General features: G+C 39.8%; 1 protein-coding gene across 2 annotated transcripts in view; it reads left to right on the forward strand.

Annotated features, from left to right (window-relative positions):
- The window catches only part of LOC139528527 (lithostathine-1-like), a 99,654-nt gene that overhangs the window by 407 nt on the left and 82,419 nt on the right, over positions 1–16,828 (forward strand). The window lies entirely within an intron of this gene.

Here is a 16,828-nt window from a genome sequence, read left to right on the forward strand (position 1 = left end):
AGACATTTTAACAATGAAATGTAAATAATAAAGTCGACTATCAGTATAGTCCAAATAATTGACATCTTGAAAGGCTTTTATATTTTTTTTCTTTGATGCCTGCAAAAATTAAAAAAATAGCCTTCCAAGACGTCATTATTATTTTGACTACTATCAGTAGAGTTGTACATTTGGTTACTTGGTACTTGGTTACACACAAATACGATTACGATTTAATTTGATAGAATACATGGCCCAAACTTTTCTAGAATGAAGGCAGAAGAATGAGCATGAATAATATCATGGCAAAAAAACCCGATAAAACTATAAACCTAAAATAGTAACATATGTGTGTAATAAGTGGAAAAACGTCAAATCTCTATTTCGTTCAGACAACCCTAAAAAAGTTTGCACAGACGTCGCCGTCATGTTAAATTGGCACAATGATTTTTGTCAAAATTTTCTTAAATATCAGCCGCGTTCACTCGAGATGATGTTTTTCAATAAACGGAAGAAAAATCCAGTCCAAATATTCACTACTGTCCTACCTTTTATTGTGTTTGCACTGTATAATCCTGACCTTCACATTTTTCAAGACTATTTACATTGTAAAAGTAAAACCGCTATCTTATTTTCATTGAGGATCCCTGATTTGCATAACATTCGTTACTCTTCGGTAATATCATTGTCATTGAAGATACAATTTCCCGCGCTCTTTGCATAAAGATGACTAAAAGCTCCGAGAGACACGAGAAAATAGAGAGCACGTACATGCGTAGAACCCACGGCAACACTTACGGTAATAACAATGTCGGATTCCACCATACAAAATAATTTTGGATTATGTAAAGGTCAGGATTATACAGTGCAAACACAATAAAAGGTAGGACAGTACATGCAGTAGTTGATTTTTTAGTCTTGTATGTTTTCTTTTTTTTAATTATGGTCCATTTTATTTGTTTCAAAGTTTATTGATGCCCATTTTCACTGAATAAGAACACATTTGTATTAAAAAGATTAGTTTTAAAATATCAAAAGGAGTAGGTCCAGTAAGACCCCTTTTTTGGCCCCAAAATATAGCAGTTTTACAAAATTGTTAAAATGTAAACTTTTAGTTATTTATTGGACAGTAGAATGCTTCTACTACATAAATATGAGCTGTTTTTGACAATACAATGCACATATATCGGGTACAACCACCATAAAGTCATGCTGAAATCTTCACAATTCTAGCATTTTATTTAAATTTTAGACCAGGCTCAAGCTAGCAGCCACTCGCCAGCAGCCACTTCGCTAGCAGCCAGTTTTCAGATATGTCTATAAACCCAAAAGTTGCATAAGATTCAAACGTACTTTAAATGTTTTTATCAATCATATAATCACAAAATAATCTGTTTTACATATGAGTGAGCAGCCGAAGACACTATTTAATGTTGTTTTTTTTTCAAATTAACATGTAATTTCCTGTTCATTACTTAATTCGCTTTTCATATACCAAACAGCGTGCTGCGCGCAATTTTAAATAGTGTATGAAGAATTGTAAATAGCTATGCACTTATTTAAATGCTGGCAAAATTGTTATTACATGACATCGACGTTTCCATAAGAAATCAATTTTGTGATATTGTAAGAAATAGCTTTCCATAGTCTCGGCATCCTGTCAAGTAGTTCCTAAAAAGTATCACTAGTTTTGCATTACAAGAATAGAAAATTGCACTCGTGCTTTGCTATTTTTTTGTCAGACAAATTTGTTTTGACAAGAGATTCTACTTCTGAACAAGCGGAATGCGCTCACATTTGATTATACGAAAGGTTTATTTGTTGTACTTAATGTATGGTGTGCACGAAAAATATAAATTAGCAATTTATAAAAGAAACCTACCTATGGACCTATGGTGAAATTTTCCCACCTGGGCCATTTGGGCCATTGGACCTTAGACCCTTACCTATCATTTGCACCTAGTGGGTAAAAAAGTATTGCCGTAGGGAATTTTTGACAGACTTTTGAAAATTTGGGGTAGGCATGTTTGACCCTTAAGACCTAAGTTCGGACCTATGGTGAAGACAAACTATGAGTTGTCCCACCTGGACCTTTTGGACCATTGGACCCTAGCCCATTACCTAACATTTCCACCTAGTGGCTAAAAAAGTATTGCCGTAGGGAATTTTTTACACTCCTTTAAAAATTGGGGTAAGGCATTTTTTTGAAATCTAACTTTGGACCCATGGTGAGGACAAACCATGAGTTGTCCCACCTGGACCTTTTGACCCATTAGACCTTAGACCCTTACCTATCATTTGCACCTAGTGGGTAAAAAAGTATTGCCGTAGGGAATTTTTGACAGACTTTTGAAAATTTGGGGTAGGCATGTTTGACCCTTAAGACCTAAGTTCGGACCTATGGTGAAGACAAACTATGAGTTGTCCCACCTGGACCTTTTGGACCATTGGACCCTAGCCCATTACCTAACATTTCCACCTAGTGGCTAAAAAAGTATTGCCGTAGGGAATTTTTTACACTCCTTTAAAAATTGGGGTAAGGCATTTTTTTGAAATCTAACTTTGGACCCATGGTGAGGACAAACCATGAGTTGTCCCACCTGGACCTTTTGACCCATTAGACCTTAGACCCTTACCTATCATTTGCACCTAGTGGGTAAAAAAGTATTGCCGTAGGGAATTTTTGACAGACTTTTGAAAATTTGGGGTAGGCATGTTTGACCCTTAAGACCTAAGTTCGGACCTATGGTGAAGACAAACTATGAGTTGTCCCACCTGGACCTTTTGGACCATTGGACCCTAGCCCATTACCTAACATTTCCACCTAGTGGCTAAAAAAGTATTGCCGTAGGGAATTTTTTACACTCCTTTAAAAATTGGGGTAAGGCATTTTTTTGAAATCTAACTTTGGACCCATGGTGAGGACAAACCATGAGTTGTCCCACCTGGACCTTTTGACCCATTAGACCTTAGACCCTTACCTATCATTTGCACCTAGTGGGTAAAAAAGTATTGCCGTAGGGAATTTTTGACAGACTTTTGAAAATTTGGGGTAGGCATGTTTGACCCTTAAGACCTAAGTTCGGACCTATGGTGAAGACAAACTATGAGTTGTCCCACCTGGACCTTTTGGACCATTGGACCCTAGCCCATTACCTAACATTTCCACCTAGTGGCTAAAAAAGTATTGCCGTAGGGAATTTTTTACACTCCTTTAAAAATTGGGGTAAGGCATTTTTTTGAAATCTAACTTTGGACCCATGGTGAGGACAAACCATGAGTTGTCCCACCTGGACCTTTTGACCCATTAGACCTTAGACCCTTACCTATCATTTGCACCTAGTGGGTAAAAAAGTATTGCCGTAGGGAATTTTTGACAGACTTTTGAAAATTTGGGGTAGGCATGTTTGACCCTTAAGACCTAAGTTCGGACCTATGGTGAAGACAAACTATGAGTTGTCCCACCTGGACCTTTTGGACCATTGGACCCTAGCCCATTACCTAACATTTCCACCTAGTGGCTAAAAAAGTATTGCCGTAGGGAATTTTTTACACTCCTTTAAAAATTGGGGTAAGGCATTTTTTTGAAATCTAACTTTGGACCCATGGTGAGGACAAACCATGAGTTGTCCCACCTGGACCTTTTGACCCATTAGACCTTAGACCCTTACCTATCATTTGCACCTAGTGGGTAAAAAAGTATTGCCGTAGGGAATTTTTGACAGACTTTTGAAAATTTGGGGTAGGCATGTTTGACCCTTAAGACCTAAGTTCGGACCTATGGTGAAGACAAACTATGAGTTGTCCCACCTGGACCTTTTGGACCATTGGACCCTAGCCCATTACCTAACATTTCCACCTAGTGGCTAAAAAAGTATTGCCGTAGGGAATTTTTTACACTCCTTTAAAAATTGGGGTAAGGCATTTTTTTGAAATCTAACTTTGGACCCATGGTGAGGACAAACCATGAGTTGTCCCACCTGGACCTTTTGACCCATTAGACCTTAGACCCTTACCTATCATTTGCACCTAGTGGGTAAAAAAGTATTGCCGTAGGGAATTTTTGACAGACTTTTGAAAATTTGGGGTAGGCATGTTTGACCCTTAAGACCTAAGTTCGGACCTATGGTGAAGACAAACTATGAGTTGTCCCACCTGGACCTTTTGGACCATTGGACCCTAGCCCATTACCTAACATTTCCACCTAGTGGCTAAAAAAGTATTGCCGTAGGGAATTTTTTACACTCCTTTAAAAATTGGGGTAAGGCATTTTTTTGAAATCTAACTTTGGACCCATGGTGAGGACAAACCATGAGTTGTCCCACCTGGACCTTTTGACCCATTAGACCTTAGACCCTTACCTATCATTTGCACCTAGTGGGTAAAAAAGTATTGCCGTAGGGAATTTTTGACAGACTTTTGAAAATTTGGGGTAGGCATGTTTGACCCTTAAGACCTAAGTTCGGACCTATGGTGAAGACAAACTATGAGTTGTCCCACCTGGACCTTTTGGACCATTGGACCCTAGCCCATTACCTAACATTTCCACCTAGTGGCTAAAAAAGTATTGCCGTAGGGAATTTTTTACACTCCTTTAAAAATTGGGGTAAGGCATTTTTTTGAAATCTAACTTTGGACCCATGGTGAGGACAAACCATGAGTTGTCCCACCTGGACCTTTTGACCCATTAGACCTTAGACCCTTACCTATCATTTGCACCTAGTGGGTAAAAAAGTATTGCCGTAGGGAATTTTTGACAGACTTTTGAAAATTTGGGGTAGGCATGTTTGACCCTTAAGACCTAAGTTCGGACCTATGGTGAAGACAAACTATGAGTTGTCCCACCTGGACCTTTTGGACCATTGGACCCTAGCCCATTACCTAACATTTCCACCTAGTGGCTAAAAAAGTATTGCCGTAGGGAATTTTTTACACTCCTTTAAAAATTGGGGTAAGGCATTTTTTTGAAATCTAACTTTGGACCCATGGTGAGGACAAACCATGAGTTGTCCCACCTGGACCTTTTGACCCATTAGACCTTAGACCCTTACCTATCATTTGCACCTAGTGGGTAAAAAAGTATTGCCGTAGGGAATTTTTGACAGACTTTTGAAAATTTGGGGTAGGCATGTTTGACCCTTAAGACCTAAGTTCGGACCTATGGTGAAGACAAACTATGAGTTGTCCCACCTGGACCTTTTGGACCATTGGACCCTAGCCCATTACCTAACATTTCCACCTAGTGGCTAAAAAAGTATTGCCGTAGGGAATTTTTTACACTCCTTTAAAAATTGGGGTAAGGCATTTTTTTGAAATCTAACTTTGGACCCATGGTGAGGACAAACCATGAGTTGTCCCACCTGGACCTTTTGACCCATTAGACCTTAGACCCTTACCTATCATTTGCACCTAGTGGGTAAAAAAGTATTGCCGTAGGGAATTTTTGACAGACTTTTGAAAATTTGGGGTAGGCATGTTTGACCCTTAAGACCTAAGTTCGGACCTATGGTGAAGACAAACTATGAGTTGTCCCACCTGGACCTTTTGGACCATTGGACCCTAGCCCATTACCTAACATTTCCACCTAGTGGCTAAAAAAGTATTGCCGTAGGGAATTTTTTACACTCCTTTAAAAATTGGGGTAAGGCATTTTTTTGAAATCTAACTTTGGACCCATGGTGAGGACAAACCATGAGTTGTCCCACCTGGACCTTTTGACCCATTAGACCTTAGACCCTTACCTATCATTTGCACCTAGTGGGTAAAAAAGTATTGCCGTAGGGAATTTTTGACAGACTTTTGAAAATTTGGGGTAGGCATGTTTGACCCTTAAGACCTAAGTTCGGACCTATGGTGAAGACAAACTATGAGTTGTCCCACCTGGACCTTTTGGACCATTGGACCCTAGCCCATTACCTAACATTTCCACCTAGTGGCTAAAAAAGTATTGCCGTAGGGAATTTTTTACACTCCTTTAAAAATTGGGGTAAGGCATTTTTTTGAAATCTAACTTTGGACCCATGGTGAGGACAAACCATGAGTTGTCCCACCTGGACCTTTTGACCCATTAGACCTTAGACCCTTACCTATCATTTGCACCTAGTGGGTAAAAAAGTATTGCCGTAGGGAATTTTTGACAGACTTTTGAAAATTTGGGGTAGGCATGTTTGACCCTTAAGACCTAAGTTCGGACCTATGGTGAAGACAAACTATGAGTTGTCCCACCTGGACCTTTTGGACCATTGGACCCTAGCCCATTACCTAACATTTCCACCTAGTGGCTAAAAAAGTATTGCCGTAGGGAATTTTTTACACTCCTTTAAAAATTGGGGTAAGGCATTTTTTTGAAATCTAACTTTGGACCCATGGTGAGGACAAACCATGAGTTGTCCCACCTGGACCTTTTGACCCATTAGACCTTAGACCCTTACCTATCATTTGCACCTAGTGGGTAAAAAAGTATTGCCGTAGGGAATTTTTGACAGACTTTTGAAAATTTGGGGTAGGCATGTTTGACCCTTAAGACCTAAGTTCGGACCTATGGTGAAGACAAACTATGAGTTGTCCCACCTGGACCTTTTGGACCATTGGACCCTAGCCCATTACCTAACATTTCCACCTAGTGGCTAAAAAAGTATTGCCGTAGGGAATTTTTTACACTCCTTTAAAAATTGGGGTAAGGCATTTTTTTGAAATCTAACTTTGGACCCATGGTGAGGACAAACCATGAGTTGTCCCACCTGGACCTTTTGACCCATTAGACCTTAGACCCTTACCTATCATTTGCACCTAGTGGGTAAAAAAGTATTGCCGTAGGGAATTTTTGACAGACTTTTGAAAATTTGGGGTAGGCATGTTTGACCCTTAAGACCTAAGTTCGGACCTATGGTGAAGACAAACTATGAGTTGTCCCACCTGGACCTTTTGGACCATTGGACCCTAGCCCATTACCTAACATTTCCACCTAGTGGCTAAAAAAGTATTGCCGTAGGGAATTTTTTACACTCCTTTAAAAATTGGGGTAAGGCATTTTTTTGAAATCTAACTTTGGACCCATGGTGAGGACAAACCATGAGTTGTCCCACCTGGACCTTTTGACCCATTAGACCTTAGACCCTTACCTATCATTTGCACCTAGTGGGTAAAAAAGTATTGCCGTAGGGAATTTTTGACAGACTTTTGAAAATTTGGGGTAGGCATGTTTGACCCTTAAGACCTAAGTTCGGACCTATGGTGAAGACAAACTATGAGTTGTCCCACCTGGACCTTTTGGACCATTGGACCCTAGCCCATTACCTAACATTTCCACCTAGTGGCTAAAAAAGTATTGCCGTAGGGAATTTTTTACACTCCTTTAAAAATTGGGGTAAGGCATTTTTTTGAAATCTAACTTTGGACCCATGGTGAGGACAAACCATGAGTTGTCCCACCTGGACCTTTTGACCCATTAGACCTTAGACCCTTACCTATCATTTGCACCTAGTGGGTAAAAAAGTATTGCCGTAGGGAATTTTTGACAGACTTTTGAAAATTTGGGGTAGGCATGTTTGACCCTTAAGACCTAAGTTCGGACCTATGGTGAAGACAAACTATGAGTTGTCCCACCTGGACCTTTTGGACCATTGGACCCTAGCCCATTACCTAACATTTCCACCTAGTGGCTAAAAAAGTATTGCCGTAGGGAATTTTTTACACTCCTTTAAAAATTGGGGTAAGGCATTTTTTTGAAATCTAACTTTGGACCCATGGTGAGGACAAACCATGAGTTGTCCCACCTGGACCTTTTGACCCATTAGACCTTAGACCCTTACCTATCATTTGCACCTAGTGGGTAAAAAAGTATTGCCGTAGGGAATTTTTGACAGACTTTTGAAAATTTGGGGTAGGCATGTTTGACCCTTAAGACCTAAGTTCGGACCTATGGTGAAGACAAACTATGAGTTGTCCCACCTGGACCTTTTGGACCATTGGACCCTAGCCCATTACCTAACATTTCCACCTAGTGGCTAAAAAAGTATTGCCGTAGGGAATTTTTTACACTCCTTTAAAAATTGGGGTAAGGCATTTTTTTGAAATCTAACTTTGGACCCATGGTGAGGACAAACCATGAGTTGTCCCACCTGGACCTTTTGACCCATTAGACCTTAGACCCTTACCTATCATTTGCACCTAGTGGGTAAAAAAGTATTGCCGTAGGGAATTTTTGACAGACTTTTGAAAATTTGGGGTAGGCATGTTTGACCCTTAAGACCTAAGTTCGGACCTATGGTGAAGACAAACTATGAGTTGTCCCACCTGGACCTTTTGGACCATTGGACCCTAGCCCATTACCTAACATTTCCACCTAGTGGCTAAAAAAGTATTGCCGTAGGGAATTTTTTACACTCCTTTAAAAATTGGGGTAAGGCATTTTTTTGAAATCTAACTTTGGACCCATGGTGAGGACAAACCATGAGTTGTCCCACCTGGACCTTTTGACCCATTAGACCTTAGACCCTTACCTATCATTTGCACCTAGTGGGTAAAAAAGTATTGCCGTAGGGAATTTTTGACAGACTTTTGAAAATTTGGGGTAGGCATGTTTGACCCTTAAGACCTAAGTTCGGACCTATGGTGAAGACAAACTATGAGTTGTCCCACCTGGACCTTTTGGACCATTGGACCCTAGCCCATTACCTAACATTTCCACCTAGTGGCTAAAAAAGTATTGCCGTAGGGAATTTTTTACACTCCTTTAAAAATTGGGGTAAGGCATTTTTTTGAAATCTAACTTTGGACCCATGGTGAGGACAAACCATGAGTTGTCCCACCTGGACCTTTTGACCCATTAGACCTTAGACCCTTACCTATCATTTGCACCTAGTGGGTAAAAAAGTATTGCCGTAGGGAATTTTTGACAGACTTTTGAAAATTTGGGGTAGGCATGTTTGACCCTTAAGACCTAAGTTCGGACCTATGGTGAAGACAAACTATGAGTTGTCCCACCTGGACCTTTTGGACCATTGGACCCTAGCCCATTACCTAACATTTCCACCTAGTGGCTAAAAAAGTATTGCCGTAGGGAATTTTTTACACTCCTTTAAAAATTGGGGTAAGGCATTTTTTTGAAATCTAACTTTGGACCCATGGTGAGGACAAACCATGAGTTGTCCCACCTGGACCTTTTGACCCATTAGACCTTAGACCCTTACCTATCATTTGCACCTAGTGGGTAAAAAAGTATTGCCGTAGGGAATTTTTGACAGACTTTTGAAAATTTGGGGTAGGCATGTTTGACCCTTAAGACCTAAGTTCGGACCTATGGTGAAGACAAACTATGAGTTGTCCCACCTGGACCTTTTGGACCATTGGACCCTAGCCCATTACCTAACATTTCCACCTAGTGGCTAAAAAAGTATTGCCGTAGGGAATTTTTTACACTCCTTTAAAAATTGGGGTAAGGCATTTTTTTGAAATCTAACTTTGGACCCATGGTGAGGACAAACCATGAGTTGTCCCACCTGGACCTTTTGACCCATTAGACCTTAGACCCTTACCTATCATTTGCACCTAGTGGGTAAAAAAGTATTGCCGTAGGGAATTTTTGACAGACTTTTGAAAATTTGGGGTAGGCATGTTTGACCCTTAAGACCTAAGTTCGGACCTATGGTGAAGACAAACTATGAGTTGTCCCACCTGGACCTTTTGGACCATTGGACCCTAGCCCATTACCTAACATTTCCACCTAGTGGCTAAAAAAGTATTGCCGTAGGGAATTTTTTACACTCCTTTAAAAATTGGGGTAAGGCATTTTTTTGAAATCTAACTTTGGACCCATGGTGAGGACAAACCATGAGTTGTCCCACCTGGACCTTTTGACCCATTAGACCTTAGACCCTTACCTATCATTTGCACCTAGTGGGTAAAAAAGTATTGCCGTAGGGAATTTTTGACAGACTTTTGAAAATTTGGGGTAGGCATGTTTGACCCTTAAGACCTAAGTTCGGACCTATGGTGAAGACAAACTATGAGTTGTCCCACCTGGACCTTTTGGACCATTGGACCCTAGCCCATTACCTAACATTTCCACCTAGTGGCTAAAAAAGTATTGCCGTAGGGAATTTTTTACACTCCTTTAAAAATTGGGGTAAGGCATTTTTTTGAAATCTAACTTTGGACCCATGGTGAGGACAAACCATGAGTTGTCCCACCTGGACCTTTTGACCCATTAGACCTTAGACCCTTACCTATCATTTGCACCTAGTGGGTAAAAAAGTATTGCCGTAGGGAATTTTTGACAGACTTTTGAAAATTTGGGGTAGGCATGTTTGACCCTTAAGACCTAAGTTCGGACCTATGGTGAAGACAAACTATGAGTTGTCCCACCTGGACCTTTTGGACCATTGGACCCTAGCCCATTACCTAACATTTCCACCTAGTGGCTAAAAAAGTATTGCCGTAGGGAATTTTTTACACTCCTTTAAAAATTGGGGTAAGGCATTTTTTTGAAATCTAACTTTGGACCCATGGTGAGGACAAACCATGAGTTGTCCCACCTGGACCTTTTGACCCATTAGACCTTAGACCCTTACCTATCATTTGCACCTAGTGGGTAAAAAAGTATTGCCGTAGGGAATTTTTGACAGACTTTTGAAAATTTGGGGTAGGCATGTTTGACCCTTAAGACCTAAGTTCGGACCTATGGTGAAGACAAACTATGAGTTGTCCCACCTGGACCTTTTGGACCATTGGACCCTAGCCCATTACCTAACATTTCCACCTAGTGGCTAAAAAAGTATTGCCGTAGGGAATTTTTTACACTCCTTTAAAAATTGGGGTAAGGCATTTTTTTGAAATCTAACTTTGGACCCATGGTGAGGACAAACCATGAGTTGTCCCACCTGGACCTTTTGACCCATTAGACCTTAGACCCTTACCTATCATTTGCACCTAGTGGGTAAAAAAGTATTGCCGTAGGGAATTTTTGACAGACTTTTGAAAATTTGGGGTAGGCATGTTTGACCCTTAAGACCTAAGTTCGGACCTATGGTGAAGACAAACTATGAGTTGTCCCACCTGGACCTTTTGGACCATTGGACCCTAGCCCATTACCTAACATTTCCACCTAGTGGCTAAAAAAGTATTGCCGTAGGGAATTTTTTACACTCCTTTAAAAATTGGGGTAAGGCATTTTTTTGAAATCTAACTTTGGACCCATGGTGAGGACAAACCATGAGTTGTCCCACCTGGACCTTTTGACCCATTAGACCTTAGACCCTTACCTATCATTTGCACCTAGTGGGTAAAAAAGTATTGCCGTAGGGAATTTTTGACAGACTTTTGAAAATTTGGGGTAGGCATGTTTGACCCTTAAGACCTAAGTTCGGACCTATGGTGAAGACAAACTATGAGTTGTCCCACCTGGACCTTTTGGACCATTGGACCCTAGCCCATTACCTAACATTTCCACCTAGTGGCTAAAAAAGTATTGCCGTAGGGAATTTTTTACACTCCTTTAAAAATTGGGGTAAGGCATTTTTTTGAAATCTAACTTTGGACCCATGGTGAGGACAAACCATGAGTTGTCCCACCTGGACCTTTTGACCCATTAGACCTTAGACCCTTACCTATCATTTGCACCTAGTGGGTAAAAAAGTATTGCCGTAGGGAATTTTTGACAGACTTTTGAAAATTTGGGGTAGGCATGTTTGACCCTTAAGACCTAAGTTCGGACCTATGGTGAAGACAAACTATGAGTTGTCCCACCTGGACCTTTTGGACCATTGGACCCTAGCCCATTACCTAACATTTCCACCTAGTGGCTAAAAAAGTATTGCCGTAGGGAATTTTTTACACTCCTTTAAAAATTGGGGTAAGGCATTTTTTTGAAATCTAACTTTGGACCCATGGTGAGGACAAACCATGAGTTGTCCCACCTGGACCTTTTGACCCATTAGACCTTAGACCCTTACCTATCATTTGCACCTAGTGGGTAAAAAAGTATTGCCGTAGGGAATTTTTGACAGACTTTTGAAAATTTGGGGTAGGCATGTTTGACCCTTAAGACCTAAGTTCGGACCTATGGTGAAGACAAACTATGAGTTGTCCCACCTGGACCTTTTGGACCATTGGACCCTAGCCCATTACCTAACATTTCCACCTAGTGGCTAAAAAAGTATTGCCGTAGGGAATTTTTTACACTCCTTTAAAAATTGGGGTAAGGCATTTTTTTGAAATCTAACTTTGGACCCATGGTGAGGACAAACCATGAGTTGTCCCACCTGGACCTTTTGACCCATTAGACCTTAGACCCTTACCTATCATTTGCACCTAGTGGGTAAAAAAGTATTGCCGTAGGGAATTTTTGACAGACTTTTGAAAATTTGGGGTAGGCATGTTTGACCCTTAAGACCTAAGTTCGGACCTATGGTGAAGACAAACTATGAGTTGTCCCACCTGGACCTTTTGGACCATTGGACCCTAGCCCATTACCTAACATTTCCACCTAGTGGCTAAAAAAGTATTGCCGTAGGGAATTTTTTACACTCCTTTAAAAATTGGGGTAAGGCATTTTTTTGAAATCTAACTTTGGACCCATGGTGAGGACAAACCATGAGTTGTCCCACCTGGACCTTTTGACCCATTAGACCTTAGACCCTTACCTATCATTTGCACCTAGTGGGTAAAAAAGTATTGCCGTAGGGAATTTTTGACAGACTTTTGAAAATTTGGGGTAGGCATGTTTGACCCTTAAGACCTAAGTTCGGACCTATGGTGAAGACAAACTATGAGTTGTCCCACCTGGACCTTTTGGACCATTGGACCCTAGCCCATTACCTAACATTTCCACCTAGTGGCTAAAAAAGTATTGCCGTAGGGAATTTTTTACACTCCTTTAAAAATTGGGGTAAGGCATTTTTTTGAAATCTAACTTTGGACCCATGGTGAGGACAAACCATGAGTTGTCCCACCTGGACCTTTTGACCCATTAGACCTTAGACCCTTACCTATCATTTGCACCTAGTGGGTAAAAAAGTATTGCCGTAGGGAATTTTTGACAGACTTTTGAAAATTTGGGGTAGGCATGTTTGACCCTTAAGACCTAAGTTCGGACCTATGGTGAAGACAAACTATGAGTTGTCCCACCTGGACCTTTTGGACCATTGGACCCTAGCCCATTACCTAACATTTCCACCTAGTGGCTAAAAAAGTATTGCCGTAGGGAATTTTTTACACTCCTTTAAAAATTGGGGTAAGGCATTTTTTTGAAATCTAACTTTGGACCCATGGTGAGGACAAACCATGAGTTGTCCCACCTGGACCTTTTGACCCATTAGACCTTAGACCCTTACCTATCATTTGCACCTAGTGGGTAAAAAAGTATTGCCGTAGGGAATTTTTGACAGACTTTTGAAAATTTGGGGTAGGCATGTTTGACCCTTAAGACCTAAGTTCGGACCTATGGTGAAGACAAACTATGAGTTGTCCCACCTGGACCTTTTGGACCATTGGACCCTAGCCCATTACCTAACATTTCCACCTAGTGGCTAAAAAAGTATTGCCGTAGGGAATTTTTTACACTCCTTTAAAAATTGGGGTAAGGCATTTTTTTGAAATCTAACTTTGGACCCATGGTGAGGACAAACCATGAGTTGTCCCACCTGGACCTTTTGACCCATTAGACCTTAGACCCTTACCTATCATTTGCACCTAGTGGTTAAAAAAGTGTTGCCGTAGGGAATTTTTGACAGACTTTTGAAAATTTGGGGTAGGCATGTTTGACCCTTAAGACCTAAGTTCGGACCTATGGTGAAGACAAACTATGAGTTGTCCCACCTGGACCTTTTGGCCCGTTGGACCCACCGGTGGTCGGGGGTCTGTGACCTTCCACTTTTGCAGTCGGACTTACTTAATTACTAGCTACGCACGACGGACCTTGAAAGAAAATAAAAAAAAAACTTTCCAAACATTTTTACCAAAGTTTCCTAAAAAAACGATCTCAAACTTATTTTCATCATTTCTATTCATGACAACGATGTTCAATTTGCTCAACCGCTAGCTTTATACAGAATATCGCCGATAAATAATGTGTAAATCCGAGTAAAATCGTATCTCACTTTCTGTCAAAAACAACATTGTAAACAAAATTGCTGCCGCGAGTTTACAATATCTGAACCGATTCCGGAAGCGGATAAGGGTAATCCCGGGTTTAGGGGCTATCAACTAAAAATATCCACACAGGTGACAAAATACAGCTATGCATGATAAATAAAATAAACACTAGAATTGAAAACCAAAATTGTTTAAAAGAAGTGACAGCTGGGAACAGTTTATCTAACAATATATATGTTCCTGGTAACAGTATAATTTTTCTTTTTATCAGTGATAAATGTTGGTAATGCATGTTAAATGCTTTTCAAGTTAAACATATTACTGCAATTTCAAGGGGATTTTTTTTCTTCTCAATTTTGATAGGTCAGTTAAAATAGCTGGAAGTTTCTTATATAAAAAAAAAAGATGTGGTGTGATTCCCAATGAGACAAATATCCACAAGAAACCAAAATCCCAACCCTTAAACAATATATTCATGTATGGGACAATATTACAAATCAAATAAATTATAAGGGGGTCCCTATGGTCACTGTACACCTTTATGTTTGAAAACTTAGAAAAATTCGAGATCATCACCCCTTAACCATATATACTCATGCATAAGACAATATAACAAATCAAATGAAATTGGGGAAGTCCCTGTGGTCACCCTACCCCTCATGTTTAAGAACTTTGAAATAGTTGGGATCCCAAACTCTAAATTAAATGAAATATAGTCCCTGCAGTTGTCTGATTGAGAAATTGGAAACAGTCGAGATCCCCACCTTTAAATTAAACCATATATATTCATGTTTGAGAACTAATCAAATGAAATATATGGAGAGTCCTTAGGGTCACCCTACCCAATCCTGTTTGATACTTAGAAACAGATGAGATCCCCACCCCTCAACCATATATATTCATGTATTGGGCAATATAACAAATCATATAAAATATAGAGAAAGTCATTGGGGTCGCCCACCCTTCCTGTTTGAAAACTTGATAACGGTGGAGATCCCCACCCATAAACCATATATATTCATGTATGAGACAATATAAAAAATCAAATGAAAAATAGGGGTAGGCCCTAGGGTCACCCCACACCCTCTTGTGTGTGATTTGAGAACTTGTAAAAGATTCAGATACAAACGCCTAAACCATATTCATTCCTGTTTTTCATTTCAAAAAGATTGAATGACATACAAGGTCAATCTCATAGGCGACACGTTTGCATATCACTTTGCTAGACCCTAACACCTGTCATTTTATTCCAAACTTAGACATCATGGACTTGGGGTGAAGGTGGGAGTCATTTACATTTACTATGGACAGGTCAGTCAGACCTCACCATTGATCCCTGTAGTAGTAAACATTTGTCTGATTTGTGTCTCATAACTTTTGTACTGTAAAACACAAACTCAGTATTTTTCCAGGGAAGCAAGTCCATTCATACTTTTACAAGCTCGTACTAAAGTCAACTTGAACTACTAACAGTCGACTAATACGAACAATAACGCTCAACTAGAAGAGCTGCAATCATTGCAAATTTGTACCACTGCTGACTCATGAAAGAGTGGTCATGTGCGTTGCTATTGAAAACCTTGATAAAATATGAATTATTTGCCTTGATGTTTAATTCATTGAATGAACATAAATGCACAATTATATATGAATGTTTAATGTTTGTTCTTTTAAATCTTTAAAAAAAAGTTGAAGCAACATTGCTAGTTTTCATAATTATGTTTGCCTTGGTTTTTGGTTAACTGCCTACAGTGCTTACAGCGCTTTGATTATTTAAATGCTTTGGTTTCCAAGTTATAATGCCAAAACTGTGTGTTCCATTGTTAGTCATGTCGGCCATCTTGGTGGGCAGGCTTCATCGGACAGCTTTTCTTTTTTATATTAAATACCCTTGTGATGATTGTGACTAATTTTGTTAAATTTGGGCTAGTAGTTCCTGAGAAAAAGATTTTACGTTGACTTATTTGTAGATCTTACTTTGCTGAATATTATTGCTGTTTTAATTTTATCTCTATCTATAATTATATTCAAGATAATGATCAAAAACTAAAAAAATTCCTTCAAATCACCAATTCAGGGGCAGCAACCCAACTACTGGTTGTCCGATTTGTCTGAAAATTTCAGGGTTGATGAATCTTAACATGATGAACATTTGCACTAAATGCATACGTTTCTGAGATATAAGCCAAAAACTTCATTTTACCTCTATGTTTTATTGTTAGCAATGCCGGCCACCTTGTAAGGCAGGCGTGGTCATCGGACACATTTTTTAACTAGATACCCTGGTGATGATTATGGCCAAGTTTGGTAACTTGTTTTGAAAAACTAAGGATTTTCTTACCCCAGGAGTAGATTACCTTAGCCGTATTTGGCACAACTTTTTGGAATTTTGGGTCCTCAATGCTCTTCAACTTTGCATTTATTTGGCTTTTTTAACTATTTTGATCTGAGCGTCACTGATGAGTCTTATGTAGACGAAACGCGCGTCTGGCGTATAAAATTATAATCCTGGTACTTTTGATAACTATTGGTTAAATTTGGCTTAGTAGTTTTAGAGGAGAATGTTTTTGTAAATATTAACAGATGATGGCGGAGGAAGGACACCGGACGCCAAGTGATGAAAAGGGTTCACTTGGCCTATCGGGCCAGGTTATTCAAAAAGAGTTAATGTCAAACAATTTAAATTGCAATGGTTTAATTCAATTGAAAGAGCTTAATCATCAAACCAGTTACATTGAGTAATAGTAAGTGAAACAAT

Source organism: Mytilus edulis, chromosome 6, assembly GCF_963676685.1.
Source record: "Mytilus edulis chromosome 6, xbMytEdul2.2, whole genome shotgun sequence".
Lineage (NCBI taxonomy): Eukaryota > Metazoa > Mollusca > Bivalvia > Mytilida > Mytilidae > Mytilus > Mytilus edulis.